Here is a 27,236-nt window from a genome sequence, read left to right on the forward strand (position 1 = left end):
CCCAAAGAGTAGTGATGAACAGAACGAAATATTTTCTAACCCAGAACTTTATGACTTTGCATCTGTTCAACCTTTTCTTCAACTTGCTGACATGGCTGGTGCATCGCAGTCCAGGTGAGGAATGTGGTTATAACAGATGGTGATGCTGATGCCGGTATTAACAAGCGTGGTTATGATGCCGTGCAATATTAACACCTTTAACCTTCATTCTGCTCTGCCTTCTCTGGAAACGAACTAATCCTTATGTTTAAGAGAGTGCTATGAAACCGGTATGCGACTAACAAGCATGATCCGGGCCTATAACCCTGCTGGCATGACGACGACGACGATGATTATGTTGATAATAATTAAAATGATGATATGATGCGTGATGTACGGTCTTGAAAGCCATCCTCAGTGATCCAGTGTGAGTATATTTTCACAATGACTTGGAAATAAATGTAACATAAATATCAGATGAATGACACGATAACCCACGATAGGAGACCAAATTTAGTCCAGACAATTTCTTCTCCATGAACAACTAGCCAATAGGTAATGAGACACCAATTTGTGGTCTTCTCCTCATACCATAATCTTTTATCTTTTTCGTTTTGCATTTTTTACGTCCAGTTTCTCTTTATATTTACCGTCTTCTTCATTCACAAATCCGAAGAGTTGAAACGATGTTATTAGAAGTAAAGTAACTGCTGTAATTGCTTTAAAGACAGTCATTTGTTCTAAGACCTTCATAATTTAAAGACTGGGATCAGCTGACGATACCCTTTGAGACCTACAGCTACTCTTTATAAATAACTTGAGCCAACTAACACTCATATGCGTATATGAAAGGTCCGTCTCTTTAACTGTGATCACTTTGTACTGGGATACGTGATTGTGTGAAATATTAATAGAGAAAATTATCTTTGAACAGCTGCCACAGCAATGATTTTTTTTTTATGGGATCCTGTTCATTAAAAGTCTGTAGGATTATAATAGTTACGTTTACTGCTAGGTGAAAGGGTAGAAAAATTGATGGCTAAGGGTAGAACGTTAGGATTTAACATATTTACGAAAAAAGAACCTCAACTCAAGAAATAAGTGTGAAAAAATGGTTTCAAGAAAGCATGTCTTTTTTTTTTTTTCTATGGATTTTTATCTGATAGTGATCTTATCTGCTAGTGATGTGAGCTTTACTACGGTATGATTATTGAAGAACACTTATTATTTATGTGTGAAGTGCATTATCATAACTCTTAACGTCTGTTTTTTTTAACTGTTATACAACATTTATTTTATTACTATCATTAAGTTTCACTCTAAGCATCTCTAAACCATGACCATCATCACGCACTTACCCTTACTGACCTTCACCGACAATAAATTCCCCTAATTATCCCCGATAAAATTCAGCGCCATTCTTCCATCCGTCACCAGCGCCGTAATCCACCAATCTGATTTCATTAAACCGCCGGGGCCATCCTTCCCGCCCCCGTTACTGCCGCCTTATCACGGAGAAATCCTGAATGAGCAGCGGCCGCGAATTGACAAGGGGCAGGGAGGGAACCATAGGGACGGAAACGAAGAGAGGCTGGGCAGGTGATACTGGTCCCTCTCGTCCACCTTGCACAAAGCCCCACCTATGCCCCTCTTGCCCTAGCGCTCATTCTCTCTCCTCTTCCCGGGCGAGAGCAAAAAAGGCAAAGGGCAATTACTTCCACCACCTCGTCGCCTCGGAGACAGAGCGTCACAATTGATATCCGGCCATTAAGGATCAAATTCGGGGCTTAAGTGATGTGAGTGCCAGCCATTCCGGGATGTTTCGCGGCTAGAACATTAACCTGACACTTTTGGCCGGCCAACCCTGACCTTCAAGCAGCTGCCGGCGGTCTTCAGTCGAGTCACATACTTGCTCGAAATACTTCCTCTATCACGGGAGACAGACAAGCTTGAAATAATTGAATACCACAAAAAAAAAAAAAAAAAAACCGTCTGTCCTCTTCATAGTTTTGTTGGAAATTATTAAATGATGTGAGGATGTTGTTGGTTAGGTATGGGAGGGAACGGAGGTAGGCGGGATCATGCAGTGAGTGGTCCGCCTCGCTCTAGGAAGCGTTTATTTATGACAAGATCAGCGATAAAGTACCCGAGAGATGCCGCCACACGCCTTAACCTAGCCTCCGCACCCACCCTCATTCCTCCACCTTATTCAGAGTTTCCCACGTCCTTATCCCCCCATTTTTCCTTTTCCTCCCGCACTGTAAAATTTTCTGATTAATTTAAAGCTGACTCTTCATTGAGGATCATTTAATTAGTCTGTGGCTCTGGGTTAGATTAGATTAAGCTTCAAGGAGGCAGCTGGTAACTCGGTGCATACGTCACGGCGCGGTGGGCCAATCACAGCTCCGTATTCTTATTGTATAGTCGATTTATGGGCCAATGTGATTACAAGTCTCTTCTTAATCTGGCTCTCGACAGTCTCAGAGCGATTTTTTTTCTCATTTTTTTTCATTCTTCGGCCGCTGACCCGACGTGGCACAAAAGGGCTACAGAAAAAAAAGACAAGGAAAATGTGATTCGTATATGTTTTCCGAGTTTTGTTATGGGATTTACTTGGTTTGCTTTGCTTAGTTCATTAGGAGAGATTCAAGTAAAGAAAATGTGAATTGAAATCTCTCCCTGTAAGCCATTGGTGTTTGTTTTTGCGAGGGTCCCCTAATGAGCAAGCCATTAAAGTTATATAAAACCACTCGATAAATCTCTTGACCCTAAACAGAGATGCCAAGACGGGAAAACAAAACTAGGAATGAAGTTACTGGATACCTCAAGCACCACCATCGTCTCTCTCTCTCTCTCTCTCTCTCTCTCTCTCTCTCTCTCTCTCTCTCCTCAGTAAAGCACGAGTTTATTTCTTTATTTACCCAGGGCACGCGCGCTTTATCATTCGTAACTTACACAACACTGCTGTGGAATTGACCTCATACTACTCAGTCATGAGTGCCATCTCTCTCTCTCTCTCTCTCTCTCATGAAGTACCTGTCTGCTTCCCACTTTTCTTTCTCAGTCCCAACTTCCTCATGTTTCTGCCATCTTATTCTTCCTCCTCATCCCCTCGTCCCACTTTTCCTTTCCCATCTTTTCGTCTTTTTCTTTCTCCCAACTTTTCCATTCATCCTCTCTTCCATGTTTTCGTTTTTTTTCCCTCGTTTATACACTCCCGTCTTTTCCCCTGCAATAGCTCTTTTTCCAGCCCATCTTTTCCTCTCACCTCTTTTTCCCCTCTCCCACCTCCCCTCTTATATTCATCCCTGTTTCCTTCTGTAACTCGCCTCTTCGTCTTCAAAATTGTCCTATCATTATAACGCGAAATAAATATATAAAATGTCACCAGCAGGATATGGAAAATAAAAAAGCAACAAACGTAAACCACAAACACCATGATGAATGACTTAATATTGTTGTCTTTTTTGCTTAGCTCATGTTATTTTTATTGCTTTATTAGCGAATGATAAATGTCAATTATATGAGAGTAATGGATTTCGCTTTGAGTTTTCGTCACCGGTTTCTCTCTCTCTCTCTCTCTCTCTCTCTCTCTCTCTCATTTATCTATCCCTCACTTTCGTTTGTCTCTTGTGGTCCCTTACCTCTCAACAAGAAAGATTATAACACCTAGTATAATTCCAATATAATTTTTCTTTGTAATTGACCGAGAGAGAAAATGGAAAATGGAATAATTGAAACCTACTCACGCTTAAGCAGAAATGTTGAGATAATTACACAGTCGCATCTGTCCTCGTAAATAGTGAGGGAATGTTTCTCTCTCTCTCTCTCTCTCTCTCATCTTAAATAAACTTACAGAATATTTTACTAATATTGACGCCAAGCCATCTAATAAGAACCTTTAGCTGGGTGTGGTCTGTGTACCAATAATAATTCTCTCTCTCTCTCTCTCTCTCTCTCTCTCTCTCTCTCTCTCATTATAAAGACCATAGACCCCTCCCCACCACTTCCCCCATACATTATTTCTCCTCGTACGTGATCACTGTGAATAGTAATTATCGTGGGGCTTCAGGTGAGGGAGGGAGAGAGGGAGAGGGAGGGTTGGAGAAGGGAGGGAGTCTGGGAAGATGGGAGAGAAGGTAGAGAAGGAGGGTATAGGAAGAGATAGAGAGAACAGATGAGTTTCGGAGAGAGAGAGAGAGAGAGAGAGAGAGAGAGAGAGAGAGAGAGGAGGTAAGGTGATGTAAGGAGTGGAGTATCTAAATTATATATCAGTGCGGCCCATCTCCCCCACCCACTTGTATCCCAGTGATGGATTGCCTCCCTCCTACCACCTCCATTGCCGCCCTAATGTGCTCACTTCAGGCCAACACAAGAAGAGGGAGGAGGAAGAGGAGGTAGGAGGTAGAAGGAGGAGGAAGGTAGAAGAAGAAGGAAGAAGATGAAGACTAGGAGGAGGAGGAGGAAAAGATTAAGATTGCCCACAATTTTCTTTTGGAGACGTGGTCAGTTTTTCAAGATCTACTTTTTTCCAGTGCATCTTTTTTTTTTCTTTACTTCCGTTACATCGTTTTTCGTGTGTCTTTACTCCCAGTATAATTTTTTTAAGTTATCTTTATTTTCAGCATCACTTTCACTAGCATCTTTAATTCCAGTACTTTTTTTTCTATACCTTCATTCCTAGTCTCTCTCTTTTAGCTATGTATCTTTATTTATTGTTTCTTGGTGTCTCGGTTTCCATCTCATTTTAGTTTGGTATCATGTACTCAGAATTATTACATACGCAGGTGTCCATTTTCTCAATATTTTTATTTCCTGTGTTCCCTCAGTTTCCCCTTGAATTCACTGGATCGTACCTGCCAGTCCTTATGTATATATTCTCAGTTTACGTGTCTTCTTTTTCCTCGTCAGTTCGAAGTATCTCATTTCCATTTTTCCCTGTGTGTTCTCCTAATTTCCTCTTAAATTTAATGCATCTTTTACTAGTTCATGTTGTTCTTAAATTTAGTGCTTCGTATTTCCAGTCTTCTCTGTATGTTACCTCTGTTTTCACGTAACTTCAGTGCATCGTATATTGCTTTACTTTGTTCTTAAATTCAGTGAGTCTTATTTTCCCAAATTCTCAATGTATTGCTTTTGTTTCCTTTTAAATATAAAGCTTGAATATTGCGTCATATCTTAATGTGAAGGCATCTCATAGCCAGTCTTTACTCAGTGTTGCTTCAGTTCCCTCTTAAAATCAGTACATCGTATATTTACTCTTATTCCAGTCTTCTCAGTATGGTGCGTTGATTCATTCCTGTTATCAGCGCATCTTACAATCTTATTTCCAGTCATCTTCATATATAATGTTGCTTTAATTTCCTGAAGATCAGGACCTCGTATTCCCTGTGTTGTGTGTATAGGTGTGTGAGGGTGGGGAAGGGTGGGTGGAATGTGAAGGCATCATGGCCTGAGCTGGGACGGGATAAACATTAAAGCAAGAACGCCGTGATGGATGATGCTGAACTCAACCCACGGCCCCTCCCTTCCCCCTCTCCTTCTTCTCCTTCCTCTCCCTTCTCTCTTTCCTCTCTCTCTTCTCCTTTTTCCCTCTACCTTCTCTCCTTCCTTTGTTCACCTCTTCCTTTTTCTACGTCCGTTTTCCAGCCCTCCTTTCTTTCCCCAAGTATTTTTTCCTTTTCATCGTCCTTCCTCTCCATATTCTTTCGTATTCTCCCTCTTTATCTTTTTCAGCTCTTCCCTCCTTTTCCTCCATTTCCTCACCCATACCCTCTTTCCCTTTTTTCTTCTCCGTACTCTTCATCCCTTCCTCTCAAGTCCTTTCCTCCCATTTCTCCTTTTACTCTCTACCATTCTCTCTATTCCTCCCATCTCATCCCTCCCATTCTTCCATTCTCACTCCAGCATCCCTTCTTCTCTCCACCCCTCCTCTACCCCTTCCTCTCACCTCCTGTACCCCTCCTCCTCACCTCCCCCCTCCTCTCTGTACCCGGCCAAAGAGCTCAGGATAAGAGGGACATAAGCTCCTCTCCTCAGGTACTTGAAGATAAGGTTTGGTTTTTCTTCAGGTAGGACGCGTTATTAATGGCCATCTCATACGGTTTGAGAGGAGGAGGAGGGGGAGGAGGAAGAGGAAGAAGAAGAAGAGGAGGAGGAGGAGGAGGAGGAGGAGGAGCTTTGACAAGGCCTCCCATATGTTTTGGATTCACGGATGTTTTGTATTAAGTGGGGAAATGTGTCTTTGTTGTTGTTGTTGTGGGCATGTGGTTGAGAGAGAGAGAGAGAGAGAGAGAGAGAGAGAGAGAGAGAGAGAGAGAGAGAGAGTTTTATTTTTGGTTGGTGATTATTTTCTATTATTTTTCTTAGACGTTTTTGTTTCGTTGCTGCCCTTGGGGGTTGTTTCCTCAAATCACCCCGAAGTTGTTTCCTGTTGTTAATTTATCGTGGCTCTTTTCTAACCACTCCCCAGCCCCCTCAAAATAAGAATCTGAAAATGTTGGTTATCGTAATGTTTTCTGTTTTTTGGTGTGGTTGAATAATTAATGTAGTTAGGATATGGCCAGAAAAAAATATTGTCGTGCTGAAGTAGTTGAAATTAGGTTTAGAAATATGTAAATAGTGGGAATAACAAACTTACTGGCAGATTTAAGGGATAATGAGCTTCTTAACATAATCCGCATCACTAGGTCACTAAGAAAGAAATGATGGCGTGTCAGCGAAATATAGAACCGGCCTAGACTAGTGGGGATTAGTGGGATTTAACTGAGTTCTTAATGCAATAATCCCGAGCTTTACATAATCCAATTTTCTACCCCACCCTGCAAAATAAATAAATAAATAATTAAATAAATAATAATTTTAAAAATAAGTAAATATAATTAAGCTCGTGATTCATCGTTGCTGTATCATTCGGTTTGTTTTCGGTGCTTTAGTCTTTTTACTACAAAAGGTCTACCTTAATAATAATAATAATAATAATAATAATAATAGAATACTTAAATTAGTAAAAATAATAATAATAAAAATGATTAAATGAATAATACCATTTTCACTACGAGATTTGAATGAAATCGTCTGAAATAAAAAAAAGATAAGTTTGGCATCATACTGAAAAGGTTAATTCTTACTGTCGAGTATTCCCAGGCTTTCTGTAATCCATTTTTCTGGCATGGCAGAGAGAGAGAGAGAGAGAGAGAGAGAGAGAGAGAGAGAGAGAGAGAGAGAGATCCCTCACGCCTCCATTTTGATCACAAGCTCATACGTCATGGCCTCGGTCTCGTTAGGCCTAGTCTCGCCAGTTTAATTGGGCAAAATGGGATCCCGTCTCACCCATAAACTCAACCTAATCTTGTAATTTGTCTCTCTTTATGGCCCTTTGCTTATCTCGCTCTATGGGACGCGGACGATAATGAACGCCTTTGTTTTTCTGTTATTATTTTTTATTGTTTTGGGAAGTGACTACTGAAGAGATGTGGATAGGGTGGGAAAAATGTTGTTTTGTTTGGTGGTGTGTGTGTGTGTGTGTGTGTGTGTGTGTGTGTGTGTGTGTGTGTGAGTCTCTGTATATGTTTGCACATCATCTGAAGTGGAATGAAGGTTTTTTATTATAATTATTGTTATTATTATTATTATTATTATTATTATTATTATTATTACCTTGCCCGGGACGGAGTCCGGGGAGGTATTGTTTTTGGTTGAGTTTCTTTTTTGTTTGTGTATTAGCAGCATTACTGAAAAACGGCGGAATGAAATTATATGAAACTTTCAGGATATGTGGACACTGGTCTCAAAAGGAAGTGATTAAAGTTTGGAGATAAATGACCTTGAAAGGTCGAAATCAAGGTCACCGATATTCAGGGGGCTATAACTCGAAACTGGTTAAAGACAGAGAGATATTTACTATTCTCAAGATATAGGAAGTCCTATATGGGTTTTTAATTGGTACCATGACCTTTGACCTTGAGTGACCTTGAAAGGTCAAGCTCAAAGTCATGAATATTCAACGGGCTATGACTCGAAACTGGTTGAAGATAGATATTTACTATTATCAAGATGGGGGCAGTCTCATACGGGCTTTCATTTGGCACCATGATCTTTGACCTTGAGTTGTTGGGCGAGGTTTGTTATGCCTGGCATCACTTATTATTATTTTACATTAACGTTTATTTTTATTCCGTAGACAACTGATGCTACTTCTTTTCTATTTATATGTAAGCAACTATAAAATTGATCAACCTTGAATTCCAGAACGCAATATAAGTAAATGAGAGAGAAATTTGGGAAGGCGTGAATGAGTGAGTGAATGACCAGTTTTGCTCGGCAGTCTAATAATAGATCCTGCTTTATTTTTTTATTTAGTTTTTTTTATGTGCCTATTTCGAGATCGTGCTTGCCCAAGTCAGAGTTGTGGGACAGAGAATGATGATGATTTTGATGATGATGATGATGATGATGATGATGAGTGTAAGGTTGCTTGTGAGATAATGCAGGTGATGACGATAAAGACTGTGATGATGATATTGATGATGATTACTGTTGTTATTATTATTATTTTTGTTATTATTATTTTTTTTATCATTATTATTATTATTATTATTATTATTATTATTATTATTATTACAAGAAGGCAAAAAGGAAATGTATCATCGCTCTGAACATAATTAAGGACAATCAGGAAGCCACCTGAATATCCCTATATATATAAATTAAGCCAACATTTCACAGGTCAGCCACTACTTACCCAAATTTCTCGGTTATTATAAAGCAGATGTGGGTAGGGTAATGTCTTTGAGTGGAAGTCCTATTAATTATCTTATTTATCATTGCGGCCGTGGATTTCATTTAGGGGGAATCCATTTGACCCCCTGGCCCGGCCTCATTACAGGACGGCGTAATTACCAGGCGGGCGTCATCATCATTCCAGTGTGAGGCCATTAGAGAGTTCAAGTATGAGTGTCATTATAAGCCTGGTGTCAGGCTCATTATATGGCCCCCTCCCCACCGACAGACTGACACAGAGGCAAGGACCGGGTTATGGTGCACTGATACTGACTTGATAATATGGTTTGTGTTGTATTTGTATTATATATATTCTAAATTTTATGTTTAGTATATTTTTTTGATTCACCAGCAATTTTTTTCATAGAGGCGGAGAATAAGAATCAAAATGAAGATATGCCCGGTTCTGGATGCACAGAACTACGTATAAAAAATTGGAGTTCGTAGGTAAGAGGATATACAGACCAAAACTTATTAAAGGATACTTAACCAGTCTTGCATAGAGAACCTGTATATGCGACATGATTTTAAGTAACTTATATACCCCGTATGCATAAATATATGAACACATACCGGTACATTTTTTTGTGTGTGCATGTGTGTATGTACGTGCGAGTTCCCTAGACTGTGTGGAAGTCAGGTGATTATAGAGCAAGAGAGGGCGGGCAGATAATCCCGTTGGCTTTAAGAAATCCGAGTGGTAATGATGGTGGCTGGCACAAAAGAAACGTGAGGCTGAAGGTGGTGATCAAGATAATGACATAATGGCCACCGTAGTGTTTATCACGGGGTTATTTCACACCCCGGGAAACAGACACAATAGTTGTCCTACTGCCTCCACTCCCCTCACCTCTTCTTCCATCTCATTCCCCCCCTTCCCACTTCTCTTCCTCATACTCTCCCTCTTCTTTTCTTCCTTCCCATCGCATTGCTTTCTCCCTCCTCATCTCCTTCTCCTCCTCTTTATCTCATCTTTTTCCTCATCTCGTCTTCCTTCACTGGCCCCCTTTCTTCCTCTTCTGTGCCCCTCTTTCTCTTCATTCCCCCACTGTCCTCCTTTTTCCTTCCTCCCCCACTGCCGCCGTAGCCGTGAGGTTAGCGTAAATATCTAGAACACTGGTAGCTGTGCTGTACTGGTCGCTGAATATTAAAGTGTGTCGCTTAATGTACATAAATATATCTAGGTCTGTCGAAAAGAAAAAAAGAAAAGAAAAAGAAAACACGGCATACTTACCCTCCCTCACAGATTAATAAAAATCTGTTATAATGCTGCCCACTTCAGTTTGGCGTATAATTCCAAAAAAGCTATTAACATGGAACATGATACCAGTCACAGAAAAGTGCTCCGAAAAAGTATGTGGAGCTGCAGTTTTGTCCTTTTCTGCCATTAATTTACGTGGAATAGGCTGGAAAAGACAGAAATCTCAGCCAAGTTTAAGTGAGGGGCTACATTTATTGTCACAAAATAGTAAAAATTCTTCGCCAAATGTAAGTGAATATCTATACACGTAGCGAAAGAAATCTCTTGATGTAGCGGAAATAAAGAGAGAACACTAAATAATCTCCAGATGTAGCGAAAATATAAAAGGACGCAAAACTGTAAAAAGGAAAAAAAAGTTCACCCGCGCTTTGCACTCACCTACACAATATTTTCGTGATGATTGAATGCACTGACAGATACGATGTGAAACGGGAGGGTCCTTTTTTATTGACTTCCATTTGTTAAGTGAGATATTTTTGTAAGAGGAAGAGTGAGAGAGAGGGGTATCAGTGAACATAGGGATAGTTTTTTTTTTTTTTTTTTTTTTTTTTTTTTTTGACCTGGTGTCCCCCATGGTTTTAACTCTCCACCACTTCCATATTTTTTTTTTGATGAAATGGTTTATAAGAGCGAGGAGTATTTGTGAATGTAGGAACAGCTGTATATTTCCTCTGATACACGTTCGTGATTTGTAGTACTGTTCTGTATGTCATAAACTTTCTACCACTGCCTTCCATATTGTGAAGTGATAGTGAATCTTCATCACTACTCGTATTAGATATCACAGCTTTATTTTATTTATGCATTTTTTAGTCTGTCTATATATATTTATTTTTGCTGCCTCCTCTAGTTTTGCATACCGGTATATAATATCACTTCCCACCATGAATGCGATACCGTATACCGAGGATAGGTAGAAACAGAAGCTGGTGTGAAAAGTTTTAAGAATGTTTTTACCGTAGAAAGGGAGAATTGTGGTACTCTTTATTTTTCTGTTTAGAAGTATAGTACAGGTAATCATATTTATCCTAATTATCTCACCACGAACCCATTGCCTCGGATTTCCTTATAAGTCATTAACAAGAAATGAATGTTTACACTTAGTTAAAATACATCTTTTAGGTAAAATATGTCTCCTGTACCAAAGGATTCGTTAAGCACATTACAAGGGTTAATCTTAAGATGCTATGAACGGTTAATCTCAATAAGATGCTGTGAAACTTTAATATTAGTAAGGCGCTAAAGAAAGTGCTATGAAACGGTAATATAAGTTGCTATGAAGAGTTAATCTGCTGTGAAACGTTAAGAAGGTGCTATGAAACGTTAATAAATTCCTATGAAACGTTAGTAAGGAATGAAACGGTAATAAAGTGCTATGAAACGTTAATGAGGTCCTATGAAACGTTAATACAGTGCTATGAAGCGTTAATAAAGAGCTGTAAAGCGTTAATAATGCTGTGAAACGTTAATAAGGTGCTGTGAAGCGTTAATAAGGTGCTGTGAAACGTTAAGATGCTATGAAACGTTAATAAAGTGCTATGAAACGTTAATAAAGTGCTATGAAACGTTAATACAGTGCTATGAAACGTTAATAAAGTCCTGTGAAACATTTTTATACAACTGTCTCCGAAAAAATAAAATCAGTAACACATTATTTGTAACTCAGACTCCGAATCGCAGAGTTGCACCTGAACTCATTTGCTGGCTTCTGTGGCCCAGGTAAAGGCAATTAAAAAGCTTAATTAGGGGAAGGGACTTAATGGGTGTTTCTGTCAATCAAATATTTGCAGTAAAAAAAATCACCCGTCTCATTACAGCGGCAGTGGGCTCAGAATCCATTACAAGTATATTGGTTAGCCTCGGAAAATTAGATTAGGAAAATATTCATGAAAAGACGTGGCTGTTCTGCTCTGTTGGCTGGACCTGTGGTATTAGACTTATTTCTTGGTTATTATTTCTCTCTCTCTCTCTCTCTCTCTCTCTCTCTCTCTCTCTCTCCTTTATTTTTCATCTATTCCCTTCTTTATCCCCAGATTAGCCTGTTTATGCTGTCGGTTCTTCATTTTCCTTTTTCTCTCTCATTTTTTCCTATGTTATCTCTTACATCTCCAGATCCCATCCCTCCATGTCCCAGTTTCCTCCCTTGTTTATTCCATCTCCTCCTCCTACCTCTTTTCTCCCCCTCCTATCCTTCCCCTCCGCCAGCCACCTCGTCCATCAGTTCCCATCCCCCCCCCCCCATTTCTCCCCTATCATCTCCATGCTTCTCATGCCTTTTTCTTCGTCAACACCAACCATCTTTTCCTCCATCCTCCATTTTTTTTTCCCCACATGCAACACCAGTCTTCCTGTGTCTAACCCCTCTTCATTCTCTCCACTGCTCCAGTTCCATATTCTTTCCTCTTCTCTCCGTCTCCTTCCTTTATTCCTCTCCAATTCCACCAATTCCCTTCCAAATCTCATCGTCCCCAAATCCCTGTTTTCCTCCTCCTCCCCTCCAACTCATTCTCCTTCTCCCTCTCTCCCCTTGTCTACCTATCTCCTCCGTCTCTTCCTCTCCCAGTCAGTTCCCCTTTCCCCTGTAGCTCCCCTCTTCCTTTCAGTTACCTCCTCTTTCATCCCCTCCTCCTTCCAACTATCACTTCCCCTCCTCCAGCTCTTCCAACCCCTCCCCCCTCTCTAACCTTGCAACCCTTCCCCTCCCCGCCTGCTACCCCTTCCTCTGCATCCCCTCCCCCTCCCCCTGCATCCCCTCCCCCTGCCAACACTTACTTAACGCGACCAATTTTCCACCCCAGCTGCTCAGTGCATCATTACGGCAGGTGTTCTCAACCGGGGAAAATAGATAAATATGATAGAGGTAGCAGGGAGGGATGAAAATGGGGATAAGGAAAGAGAAGGAGGAGGAGGAGGTGGAGGGGGAGGAGAAAGTAGTGGTGGAGATGCAGGAAAGGTGGAGGAGTACGGGGAGGAGGAGGTGGAGGAAAGATGGAAGTGTAGGAGGTGGATGTAGAGGTGGGGGTGGAGAAGGAGGAAAGATGTGGAAGAAAAAGGATGAAGAAAGAGAAGGAGAGAAGAGGAAAAAGAAAAAAACAAACTACAGAACAAGAAGAAGGGCGTGACAGTATGTAGCCTGAAAAGCTAAAAGATTAATGAAAAAGAGAGAGAGAGAGAGAGAGAGAGAGAGAGAGAGAGAGAACAAAGCCAAATTAAAAGACGAGGCACAGAAATAAATGCCAAGGTAGCAGTGAGATGCGGAAATGGGATAAGGATAGGAAGAGAAGCAGACAACAAAACACGAGCTAATAAGGAAGTAGATCGTACACAGCGTCAAGAGAAAAATACAGAAAGCGAAAGAGGGAAAGGTGGAATTTTGTTGACAAGGGGAAAAAATGGTTAGATGTAAAATTGCCTTACCCGGAGGAATTAAACTGATAGGAATGGGCGAGAAGAGATAGGAAATAACGAGTATGTAGTTGTCTGAATAAAAAATAGAACTACTTGATGAGGGGAGACAAGTGAAGCAAAATTAAGATACAGTTCCTGATAAATGAAGGAATGGCATCGTATGCATGAGAGAGAGAGAGAGAGAGAGAGAGAGAGAGAGAGAGAGAGACAGACAGACAGACAGACAGACAGTGCAGTGTTGAAAAGATAGAAGAGGAATTTACCAAGAGGGAGATAGCAATGGTCATAATAACGTTCTCACAAGTTATCGAGGCCATTGTTCGGCATAAAAAAAAAAAAAAATAGTTTATGTAGGGTTATGAATTCATTGTGCTGCTGTTGTATTTACTCCTTGAAGTGTTTTATTTTGGCCTGTTCCTTTAATTGTTTCTGGTAAGTTTTTGTTTAATTCTGTTTCACTCCTGTACTTTTCTTATTACTTTTCCTTTCTCTGGGTTAGTGTTTTCTTATTTGATCCATATCCTTATCTCTTCAATCTCCAGTTATCTTTCTTCCATGTCGTCCATCAACCATTTACTTCGTTTATCCTCTCCCATGATCATTATCTCCTATTTATTTTTTTCTTCCTCCCTCGAAACGTTCCTCCACCTTCTCGCCACTGTCTCCATTTTTTGCCCGTCAGCACGAGTTTATCACCAAAATTATTACTGTTTCACCCTACTCTTTAAAGAAAAATTGACCGGAAGCTTGTTCTTCCTCCCTTGCACCAGTCACTTCCAGTATTGTCACTTACCTTCTTTTGGTGATTTTGACCCCTCCTTCAATATCCAAGACTAGCCTTCGTTCTTGTTATACATTAATCCCCCTTCTTCAGGCACTTCTTTTGTTCATGTCATATACTAGCCTTTCTCCAATCACGTCTTTTGTTCAGTGTCAGATACTAGCCTTCTTTCTGCAATCCCTTCATATCAAGCCAGGTGTCATTACCGAACGAAGACTAGACACCCCTCCCCTCTCTCTGCCCTTCGCTAACCCACATCAACCCTTCGCCAAGCAATCCCTTCCCCTTCGCCAAGTCATCTGTTTCCCTTCACCAAGCCATCTCTTCCCTTTCGCCATCATTATCGCCTTCCTTAACCAACTCCTCTCACATATATCCTTATCCCTCTTTCAGTAAACCAACACCTCTTCCCTTCACACTAGACACCTCTGTCCCACCTTCCTTCGTCACCCCATTTCTCCCATTCACCAAACCATCCATTTCACTTCACTGCATCATCCTTCCCTTTCACCACCCCATCTGTTCGTACCCCCAACCCATCCTCTACTCTTCACCAGTCCGTCCCCACCCAAACCATCCTCGTCCATTAATCAGATTACTCCATTCCTTCATGAAACAATCTACTCCCCTTCCTCATCCCTCCCCCTTCTCTTCGCTGCCGCATCTTCTCCCCTTCAGACGTCCCTTCCCCCTCCCCACCCATTTCTGTCAACACCGTGTCCATTCCAAACTCTCCTCCTTTTTCTCAGCTTCTCCTACTGTTCCATTCTTTCCCTCACCTACACCAGTCCTCCAGCTCTCCTTCCCCACCCTTCCCCTCTCCCTTTCTCTCACCATCCTTTTCTCTTCACCCTTTCCATTTCCATCATCGAACCGCCTCCATCCCTTCAAACCATCCCATCCCTCGCCTTCACACCAACACACTCCTGTCTTCCTCACCAACCTACCTTTCCCTTTAATTACTTTCATTCATCACCCTTCCCTCTCCCCCCATCACCGAAACAATCGAAACATTCTCCTCCTCCTCCTCCTCCCTCCTTCCTCCTCCTCCTCCTCCCTCCTTCCTCCTCCTCCTCCTCCTCCTCCTCGTGGTGTAATAGGCGGGTGGCTGGGTGGCAGGCATTCAGATCCGCGCCTATTGATCAGAGGCGACTAATTCAGCAAACAACTCATACGCACGAATAATCCCGGATATAAAAGCTGTCATAAATTTGCACCTGCGTGAGTTATGATGATAAAACTTTTTGCCTGCGCGCCATTACCGGAAACAAGACACCTGCGAACAATGGTGGAGCGCCGCTGAGCTATGGGCGCCTGCACCCTGAAAGATGGCTGCACCTGCACGAATTTTGTCTTCATTTTTGCTTCTTTCTTTCCTTTTTTGGAGGGCGTCGTGTGGGGTGGAAGGGATTGTTTTTTTTTGTTTTTTTCTTGGGTCTTCGTCTGTTTCTCTCGCTTTCGCCATTTAAGCCTGCATCCTGAAAAACTGATTGGCCTCCCAGATTTTTTTTTTTTTTTCGTTTTAGGGAAGCGAGGACGTGAGGATTTTTGTTTCTTTGTTTGTTTGTATTCTGTCTGTCTTTTTCGCTCACTTTCGCTTGGAAAGGGCTTGCACACTTAAAGATTGTCTGACCTCGCAAATTTTACTTTTTTTTCTCTCTCTCTCTCTTACTTTGAGGGCAGGCAGGGGGCTTGGAGTGAGAGGAGTTTAGATTCTCTCTCTCTCTCTCTCTCTCTCTCTCTCTCTCTCTCTCTCTCTCATCAGTCCGGTAGTCGTTCGGCATTTTCCTTTTTTTGGCACTAATTCAACTGTAATTAGGGCAGGTAATGTGAGCTTTTGGTATTGGTGAGAGCAGGGAAAAAGAGATTATGGGTTGGAAAAAGAGGGAGTAAGTTGTTTATTGAAGTTGTTCGGTGATATGTGTGTGTGTGTGTGTGTGTGTGTGTGTGTGTGTGTGTGTGTGTGTGTGTGTGTGTGTAGAAATGAATGGTGTGGTGCTTTGAGGGTGATATTTGTGACGCAGTGTTGTCGAGAAATATTGACAGATGCGTCGCTTAATTGTGATATGCGTCGGAAATGTAGTGTGTCAGGTACAGTTGTGTTGGTGAGGTCGAGTGACGTATGATATTGCTGTGATGATGAGGTTGACTGGCTTGGTGTGTTGCAAAGGCTTGAGCCTCTTGAGGTTCTGACGAGTGTGTCAGTGAGGATGTACGGTGTTGCGTGAGAGGGGTTTTGACGTGGGTGATGTGTTTCGATAAATGAGTTGCTCTGGTGATGTGTTGGGTTTGATGGATCATGTGCTTGTAGTTGTAGGTGTGTGTGTGTGTGTGTGTGAGAGAGAGAGAGAAAGAGGGGACGACTTATAATTTCGTGCAAATATATATCATTTTGAGTTACGTATGCCCCTTTTTCTGCACAGATGACGCACTCCATTTTTTTTTTTTTTTACGTGAAGAAAAAGTTACTCGTAGAAGAATTTCCATTTTAAATCAATAGTTTTATTTCAGTTTTATTTCCATTCGACTCATACTGTTATTATTTACTTTTTTTTTTTTTTTACTCATTTTTATATCATACGCTTTTTCAGGTACTTCGTATTCGTCTGTCTGTCTGTCTCTCTGTCTCTCTGTCTGTCTGTCTGTCTGTCTGTCTGTCTCTCTCTCTCTCTCTCTCTCTCTCTCTCTCTCTCTCTCTCTCTCTCAAGCTTAAGTTAATCGTTTTGTCTATTTGCCCTTTCACCTGCCACTTATTTTTCCAGTTCCTGATATTTATCAGAATTTCCCTTTTCTCATCATACACCTTTTTTTGTCTTCCACCTGTTTCATTCCCTGTTCATCACTGTTCCTTTATTTTCCTTTATTTTTGTTCACACCCTCGTCTTTTCTACTCCATCCTTAATGTTCTCATCTTTTACCATCTCATTCACCCTTACTCTCTTCGTCTTCCCTGCATATTTACCTCTTCTTGCTCATCATGGCTCTCCTTCTCCCACCCCTTAGTCATTATCGATATACACCTCTCTTTACTTCATTCCTACTATCTCTCAATCTCTCTTTCTCCCTTAACCTCTTCATCTTCCCAGAGCCCTTCCTTATTTATCTCTTTTGTCTCTCCTTACTATCATCATCACTTTCTCTTACCTACCATCGATTATCAGGATTCACTTCTTAATTCATTCTTATTGACTCCATCTTTCTCACAATCTCTCACTCTGTCTTTCTCCCTTAACATCATAATCTTCCCAAAGCTCTTACTTATTTATCTCTCCTTACTATCATCACTGTCTTACCCACCATCGATTATCAGTATTTATTTCTCTTTATTCTTATTGACTAATGTATCCTTTACTCTCTCAATCTCTTTCAACCTCTTCATCATCCCAGAACCACCCCTCCCCTTATCCATGTCACCTTATTCACCATGGTTATTCTCCTTACTCCTCATACATTATCAGCATTCACTTCTTGCATATTCAGTTCTTCATTACTCTTTACCCCATTCATCTCTCCAGTCTCTCTCCGTATACCCCCTTATTCATCACCGTCGTCACTTTTTCTCCTTATACCCTGATCCTCAAAGGCCTTCACCGGTACAGTATATCAGAAGGGTCTTTGTCTGTCTGTCTGTCTGTCTGTCTGTCTGTCTTTGTCTGTCTGTCTGTCTTTGTCTGTCTGTCTGTCTGTCTGTCTGTCTGTCTGTCTCTCTCTCTCTCTCTCTCTCTCTCTCTCTCTCTCTCTCTCTCTCTCTCTCTCTCTCTCTCTCTCTCTCTCTCTCTCTCTCTCAGACCCACACCCCCTTTCACAGTAATGATTTTCTCACATCCCTTTCTCCTCCCCACTCACCCCTCTCACCTCGCATCCTTCTCTCGCTATCGCTAATGGTCATCCGATAGCCTAGATATCGGAGTGGGAGGGAGGGAGGGAGAGAAAGGGAGACAGAGGAGGAAGGGGGAGCTGGGAGAAGAAGAAGGAGAGACTGGGGAGAGGAAGGGATGGGGAGAAATATGAGAGAAAGATGAAAAATTGGGGGAAATCAAAAGAAACGTAGGGGAAAAAATATTGAAATAGAAAAGGGAGAAAGAGGAGGAGGGACGGGGCCAGAGGGGGAGGAAGGGGGAGCTGGGAGAAGAAGAAGGATAGGCAGGGGAGAGGAAAGGATGGAGAGCAATAAGAGAGAAGGATGAAAACTGGGGATAAATCAAAGGAAGTATAAGGAAAAAAATAAAAAAGAAATGAATAGGAATGGGAAGAGGAGGAGGAATGAGGAGAGTTGGGAAGGTGGAAGGGTTGGGAGGGTAAGAATTGGGAGGAAAGTAAAGAGAAAATTGAGGAAAGGGGGAAGGAAAATTGAAGAAAAATAAGTAAAATGACTGTAGGACAAGTGGGAGGGACCGAGGGGAGGAAAAGGAAGGAGCTGGGAAGAGGATGGGGGATTGGCGGAACTAAGGGTAAGGAAGAAATGGGGGAGAAGAGTGAAAGTGGGGAGAAATGAAAGGAAGCGAGTGAATGAAATGAATAAGGTGATGGGGAGGGGAAAGGGAGACATCAGATAAAGTGGGAGGTGGGAGAAGAGGCTTGGGAGAGTAAAACCGGGATAGAAATGGGAGAGGAGTTAAAAAAAAAAAAGTGAGGAAAGGAAGACTGTAAGAAAAGAGAGAACACTAACTACAAGAAAAGGGAGAGGACACTGAGAGAAAAAAAAAAGAGGAAGGGGAACTGGGAGAACTGATTTGGGAGAGAGTTGAGAGGACAAAAATGGGGCGGAGAAAGAAAAGGAAAAAAGAATGAAGAAAATATGGGGGAAAAAGAGTGATAGATAGTGAAGGAGGAAAAGGATTGGAGACAAGAGAAAGGAGGGAGGGACTAGGGAGAGTAAGAAAAGAGTAGAAAGTTAAAAGGAAAATGGAGAAAGGAAATACTGTAAAAATCTGCGGTTAAGATAAAAAACAAAAAGCACTTTACTGTTTAAGAGGTAAAGAAAGGATGACAGAAAAGGAAGGTGAAGTAATATGGAAAATTATATAAGAAAATGAGGAAGAGAGAGAAGTAAAAGAAAAATTGTGGACGACAAAAATACGGAAAAGGAATAAGAAGAGAGGAAAAGTAAGAGGAAAGTATCAGAGGAAGAGGAGGAGGAGGACAGAGAAAAGGTGGAGAAAGGAGGGAAAAGGAAGGAGGGAGGGAGGGTGACAAGGAAAATAAAAAAGGGGAGAGAAAGGAGAGTAAATGGAAACAGAGATAGGAGGAGGAGGGGAAGGGGAGGAGGGAGAGTGACAAAGGGAGATGTAGGAACCAGAGGGAACTGGAGGAAGGATAACAAAATATATGGAAAGGGATATAAGGAAGGGGGGGGGAAGAGAGGAGGAAGAAAGTGAGAGAAGGAGAGAGGAGATAGACGAAGAGAGAGAGTGTGAGAGAAGGAGAGAGGAGGAAGAGAAGGAGAAACAAAAAAGAGGAATGAGAAGGGAGAGTGACAAAGGGAGACATAGAAACCCAAGGGAAAACACTATCGGTCTAAATCCCAGTCTTAGGCACCATCTCAAAATTTCCTGAATCGTATTTCCTGCTAGTTAAAATCCGTATTGGCCTTAGAGGAGGGAGGAAATAAGAAGGGGAGAGAGGAAGTGGTCGAAGAAGAAGAAAGGAGGAGGGAAGTAGGAAGGAGAATAATAAAAGGAATGAGAGAAAAAAAAAGAGGACATGAAAAAGGAGAGAAATTGAGGAAAAGAAAAATATTGCAGAGAGGAGAAGGAGAAGGAGAAAGAGGAGGGTAAGGAAGGTGGGTGACGAAGGGAGATATAAGAACCTCAAGGGAGGATATTGTGAGTCCAAATCTCCATTATCGCTCCCTTAACTCAAAATTTCCAAGGGGCCGCGTTTGTCCTCGTCGAAGTGAGTGAAATCCCTGAGGTGTTATCCATCCGTCTTTGCCTTATCGCCCTGGCCCATCCAACACCCGCCGCCACAGTAGCTCCGACAGTTATCGCTACATAAACTCCACTTTCCTGCGATTCGCTGTAATTATGGATCTATAATCTATTTCGCCCGAGGTATAATTCAGTGGTGCTCCCATTTCCCTCTTCTCTCACTTCCTTTCTCCCCTTCCCCATCTTTCTCTGATTCATCTTACCTCTTTCATCTCCCCTCTTCTCTGGTACCACATCCCTCCTCCCCAGTCGCTTCTTTGACCCTCGCTCTCCTCGCTCTTCATCTCTTTCCTCTCTTACACTCCCTTTGTCTCCCTTTCTTTCTTCTCCCCTCTGCCCCTGTTCCGTAACTCTTACTCCGCCCTGTTATATTGCTCTACTCTTTTACAGCTTCTGTCTTCCTCCTTCCTCCCTTACCTCTTTCCTTTTCCCTCTACCTTTTATTTAATTTTCCTTCCTCCTTTTCCCCCTTCCTCCTCTCGTTTTCCTCCTCCTTCCTCATTCCCTTTCCCCCTTTCGTCCTCCTTCCTCATTTTTTTTTTCCATTTTCCTTCTCCTTCCTCCCTCATTTTCCCCTTTCCTATTCTTTCCTGCTCTGCCTTTCCCCTTTCCTTCTCCTTGTCCCTCACGGTTTCCTCCTTACTCCTCTCCTCCTTCACCAGCCCCGTTTTGATTAAGAGATTTGGAATTATAGCATAATCGATTTTGCCCAGGTTGGAGATAAAGGGGGTCATGGATTGAGAAAAGGGCACGATGGAGTGACTTGTGGTTCATTTGTTGACTCCGAGAAATTTATGGTCCATGGTTATCCCGTTCGTCAGTGATTTATTGTTGCATTTATGTGACTTTTCGTTTTGACTTCTTAACCTATGTTGTTTTTAGTAGTATATTGTTTTGGCTCACATACTTACATGCTGCATTGTTTCGACTCCCATACTTACGTGGTTCGTTGTTTCGACTCCCATACTTACGTGGTTCGTTGTTTCGACTCCCATACCTACGTGGGTCATTGTTTCGACTCCCACACTTATGTGGGTCATTGTTTCGACTCCGATACTGACGCGGTTCTTTTAGTTGACTCCCATTCTTTCGTGGTTCTTTGATTTGACCCCCCCCCCTGTTTACATTTGAATCCTGTGGTTCATTACTCAGATTCTCATGTTTATTGGTCATTGATCTGACTTCATATTCATGTTCATTGTTCTCGCACCCGTTCTCCTGGGGCTCGATGTGAACTTTGGGCGGTCACTGAGTAATATATGAGTGAAGTTCTGATGAGAGCATGGTATTAGAGCGTTGAGTTACGATTTGGGTCGTAATGATGTATGTCTTTGTGCGATAGTTCATAGCCCCTGTCGAGTTAGAATTACAGGTTCTATTTTTTTTTCAAGCCAAGAATATTAAATCCACTTTGAGAACGACGACAACTTTACTACACGAAATAAAATAGTACTAACGTTGAGAGGATATCATTAAACTTGCGTGAAAGGTGAGAGAATGTATGTAACGAAAAATACCTGGCAAATAATTTAAAAGCTTCAAATAATAAGTTTCTGATGATAAATACGAGTCAGAAGCAGAGTATCTTACAGCTGGATGACACTTGTACACAAAATAAATGTAGCCATAACTCGTCTACATATCCATTGTCACATAGTTTATTGCACATCATGTTTTTCACGGTATAGCAACAGTAATGCTTCTGTAAATGTATTTGAAATATATAGTATACTGTTCTATGAGAGAGAGAGAGAGAGAGAGAGAGAGAGAGAGAGAGAGAGAGAGAGAGAATCAGTATAGGATTCCCCTCGAGTCCTTGTAAGATACTTAACTATTCAGAGATAACTAGGAAGGTGTCAGAATGCCCGACAGTTTGGCCAGGAGAAAATTATAAGCGAGTTAGATAAGAGTACTGTAAATAAGAAACACGTAAGATAAAACAGAGGAAACCATTAAATAAAATAACTCAGAAACTGAAATGAGGTGCCCCACTCCTCGCTGAAGGTTTTGTGGTAAGTGATGGAGATCGATTTCATTCTGGGTCATGTGAATAATATAAACGTGGAAAATACATCGTAAGATAAAGTAGTGAGTAGCTGTCAGAGAATCAGTTCCGTATTATGATATTTTCTGTTTTGCTGTAAAGTTGCCCTAATTGTGTGTGTGTGTGTGTGTGTGTGTGTGTGTGTGTGTGTGTGTGTGTGTGTGTGTGTGTGTGTGTGTGTGTGTGTGTGAGACCTAAGACATTGATAGATCTGGTCTAGATAAAGATACAAAAGAGAAATAAAGGGTAGCAGTAAACAATTCATGGGTAAACGCACCACGAGATACATTATAGTTGCAGTAAAGTGTTTGAGTGTGTGACGTAAGGGGTCTATAGATAAAGATAACAGTAGTAAAGCAGCAAATAATCCACTGGTAAAAGAGTCACAGATAAAGATAACTAAGCAGAAATAAAGGAAGGTAGTAAATAATTCATGAGTAAACGCGCCAGGAGATACATTATAGTTGCAGTAAAGCGTGTGAGTGTGTGACGTAAGGGGCTATAGATCTGGGCTGGATTACCACGGAGCGCTGGTGTTACTCACGCCACCACACCGGGAATTATTAAAAACTTGGTTGGATTCCAGGACGTAATGTCGCGCCGTGTTCCTGGAAAAGTTATTGGCCCTGAGGTGAGGAAGGCTAACTCTGACTGCCCTCCTCTTCCTTCCCTCCTTTTCTTTTCTCTTCCCCTTCTTCCTTCTCCTCCTTCTCATCATCATCTTCCTTACCCCATTCCCTTCTCTCCTCCTCCTCATCCTGCTCTTCTATTCCTCCATTTTTCTTTCTTTCTGTCGGCCCTGAGGTGAGGAAGGCTAACTCCAACTGTCCTCTTCTCCATTTCTCCCTTCTCTTCCTCCTCTCTCCCTGTTCTTTTCCTCCTATCCCCCCCCCCATTTTGATTCCTTTTCCTTGCCTTTTTATTTTTACTCCTTTCATCTTTCCAGAGGTTAGAAAGGGTAGGTCGAACTGTCTTACCCGTCCCTCTTCCCCCTACCCCTTTGCACCCTTAACTTTCTCCTCTTTCATACCTCCCCCCCCCCCTCCTTTTCTCCTTTTCTTTCTTTGCTTCTGATTGCTTTGCTTGCTAGGTCATGGAAGATAGGTACTCGAACTACCCTCTTCTCTTTCCCCCAAACCCCCATTCGCTTTCCCCTCCCCCCCTCTCTCCCAATCCTCTCCGTTCCCCCCCCCCTTTCCCTCACCCCACCCCTTCCCTCGCTTGTCTTGTACTTTAAACATTACTTAATATTTTTGGTTTTTAGTTAGGTTGTCATTTCTACAAAGGGCAGCTAAAACTATTTTCACCTTTCCCCTCCCCCATACCCCCCCTCCCTCTTCACCCTTCCTGCCTCACGTCTCCTGCCTCACCCTCCATCCTCCCCGCCTCCTTTCCCTTCTTCTTGCCTTTGTTTTTCGCTGATTGTCTCTTTTCTTTTACTTATACTTTTATTATTTTTGTTGAAGAAGGGTAACACGAACTGCTTTCCCCTGCCCTCCCTCCCTTCCTCCTATCCATCTTCATTCTCCCCATCTCTTCCTTGCACCTTACGCTTCTTCCATTCTCCTTATCTTCGCATCCATACCTCCACCCTGCTTCTTGCGTCGCTCGTTCTTTGTTTTTTTTTCTGAATGTTGTGCTGCTTGTTCTTATTTATTTAGTTCTCATTATTTTGAGGAAGGATGAATCTGAGAATACAGATAAGATTATAAAGGATACTGTTTTGAGCTGTATCCAAACATGCTTCAGTTTCCCAGTCCGTTGGTGTGAGAAGCAGATTGAGATGATGATAATGATGATGATAATGATATAACTCGACACACTCCCTTTCCTTTTCTTATCCCTCACTGTCTCACACACTAACCACCCCTCCCTTTTCATTGTTTTGGTTTAGTTGTTGCGTTACGTTCAGTGTTGTTTTGAGGAAGATTTTTCAGGGCAAAAACTTTACGCGTCTAAAAAGGAAAAAATCGTATGTTGGTAGCCGGAATACCCTAGTGAAAAAGTGTCCTTCGGAAGCTAAGAAGGGGTAACTTGAACTGCCTTGCACCTCTTTCCCTCCATACTCTCCTGCCATCCATATCCTCCTTCCCTCTATACTCTCATTCCCTCCGTATCTTCCTTTCCTCCATATCCTCCTTCCTTTCATATTTTCCTTCCCTTCGTATCTTCCATCCTTCCCGTTGTGAAGAGTTTGTAATGTTCGTTTCCTTATTTTCCGTATTTTCGTTAATATTTTGGGAATTACTTTAAGTTCCTCTTGAAATATCCTATCACCTTTTCCTTCGAGATTTATTCTGATATCCTGTTATGTTGTAGCGATATATACTATGTCAATATTAAAGCGCAATAAATATATATGGAGACAAAATAGGCCAAATACATAGCCAAGGAAGAGGTGTTACGATGGCGCCTTTGCTACCAGGAACATGATTTTTTTTCCGAAGTATTTTCAAATCGGATGGGTATATGGAGGAAATTTTACTCCAGCGCTCCCTTGCATCTCTTTGTCCTTATTTTCTTTTCATTCTTTCTCTTTGGTTGCTTTCTATATTTGTTCTGTAATTGCTTATGTTTCACTTCTTTATTACTGTCGTTCACTGTTTTTCATGAGGATTTTTTGTGACTTTGCCTCTTGTGTTTGTATCATATTGTGTATTTTGCTTTCGTCGATGTGTTAGTTTTCTCCATCCTCCAGTGTTATCTTTTATCGCAGTTTGCTTTCGTTTCGTGTTGATGCTTTTATTATAGTTTCCTCTTATCCTTTATTTGCTTTATTCTTTTCTTTTGTGACTTTGTTAGTTGCATTCCTCGTTCGTTGCGTCCTTACTTTGTTCTCTCAGTCTGTTTGTTCGTCTAGTTTCTTTATCACTTTATATATATATATATATATATATATATATATATATATATATATATATATATATATATATATATATATATATAATTCGAGGTATTTTTTTCTCCCGTCTCGATATCCCACCCTTGGTTCGTGCCCTTTCTTTGTCCTAGATTTTTGTTTTAAGTTATCTCTCTTTTCTTTTTCTATATCGGTGCTTTTTCCTTGGGGTTTTCTTTCTCGTTCGGATATTCTTTTGTATTGGCAATTCACTGTTTTATGATATATTTCCGTCGCTCTTTTTTTCATATTCTTCTATTCTACCTCCTCCTTTCATATTACAGAGCTCCTTTAATTATTTTAGTCTCATCATCTTCTTTTCATTCTTCCCTTCTTCGTGTAATTTTATCTTTTTTAACTCTCCAGTTCTTAGTCATTTTTTATTTTTTTATTTTTTTATCCAAGGCTTGATAATTCATTCCTGTTGTGCATGCTTTCGTTATTTTTTTTTTTATTTCCTGCAGAGAGAGAGAGAGAGAGAGAGAGAGAGAGAGAGATTCAATACATAATTTCCAAACGCCCATAACTTATACCAGGGAATAATAGGATGTCGTGCCACACCGGAGATAAATGGCTCAATAACACAGCAGTAACGACGTAGATTGTAACTTATATATACCGTATTATAGGCGAGTCTCCCCCCACCTGCCCACCGACCCCCATCCTCTATACCGGACGGGGGGACTACGGTTAACGGGGTGGAGGTTCGGATTAAGGGAGTTACAGTGGTTGGCCGACACTCCGTTCGTTGTCCACTCCTCGTGAACTCCGTAACTCTCGCTGCGGCACAGAGAGAGAGAGAGAGAGAATTTGCTTGTGTTTGTTTTATTTGTGCTGTTTTCTGATTTTCGTATGCAATTTTGGTTTTCCTTATATGCCCTTTTTTTTTTTCTTCGGCCTGGAGGAGGACCTGCTCTTTTTATTTCTTAGTTGTTCTTCAGGTTTATTTCCTGTTCTGTTTATATACCTATTGCTTTCATTCAATACTATACGTGCTTCCTTCTTTCCCTCTTTTATAATATTCTTTCCCTCTTGCATTGTTCACATATTCCTTTTTCCTTCATATTTTTTTCACCTTCTCATTTTTTTCACCTTCTCTCTCTTCCTTCTCCTGTCTCCTTCCCTCCCGCCCTCCCTCTCTTCTTCCTTCCGGGCCTTATTTCAGCAGGATCCATTTCTTTCCCTTTCCTTTCGTTGTTCCTTCTTTACGTATATCCATCTTAATTTTCACTGTTCTATATCTTATATCTGTTACGTTTTCCCTTCTTTTTCCTCCTTCCTCCCCCCCCCCTCTCTTTTTCTCTCTCTTCAGGCCGACTCCTTTTTCTCCCTTTCTTCCTCGCTCTCCTCCTCCCTTCCTCCCATGCTTCAAGCCTCCCCCCCTCTCTTCCACTCCCTTTCCCTCTCCTACTCCCTCTTCTCCATCCCCCCTCCCCTCCCAAGCCCGACCCAGCGCACTCTCATGAAAGCCCTAACTCTCGCTTTGTGGGCAAAATTTCACTACCAGGTTGCTCAGCTGATGTAGGGCTTAAAAATTGGTTCGAGAAAAGGTTGCAGTCGTTTAATTTCTCTTGGCCTCTACGTAGCACAATTTGATGACGTGGAGGAAATAGGGAGAAGGGGGATTTATTAAGGATTTATAAGGAACACAGTGTGATGAAGGCAGGGAAGTAGGGAGAAAGGGTATATTACAGGGAGCACACTTTCATGACGTGGGGAAAGTAGGGAGGAGGAGGATTTATAGGGAGCACAATTTGATGACGTGAGGAGAATAGGGAGAAGGGGGATGTATAGGGAGCACAATTTGATGACGTGAGGAAAATAGGGAGAAGGGGGATTCATAGGGTGTGTGTGTGTGTGTGTGTGTGTGTGTGTATTTTAGATTGTTAGACCTTCAGTAGGGAAACGCCCCTGATAGGGAGGTTACAGGAAGCGATGTCTACGCCCTCTAGTTTGGAAAGTGTATGTGTGTGTGTGTGTGTGTGTGTGTGTGTGTGTGTGTGTGTGTGTGTGTGTGTGTGTGTGTAACCTTTTCAGTACGAGGTCTCCCCTAAACGAACTGGAATTATCGCTCAGTTGTAAAGATAAAAAATATGCAGGCCAGTCATTGCAGGGATTAAAGGATTTGTTTTTCATGTGTTTACTACGAGAGG

This window comes from Coenobita brevimanus, chromosome 66 (assembly GCF_032717465.1).
Source record: "Coenobita brevimanus isolate Jiangsu-jjx chromosome 66, ASM3271746v2, whole genome shotgun sequence".
Classification (NCBI taxonomy): Eukaryota; Metazoa; Arthropoda; class Malacostraca; order Decapoda; family Coenobitidae; genus Coenobita; species Coenobita brevimanus.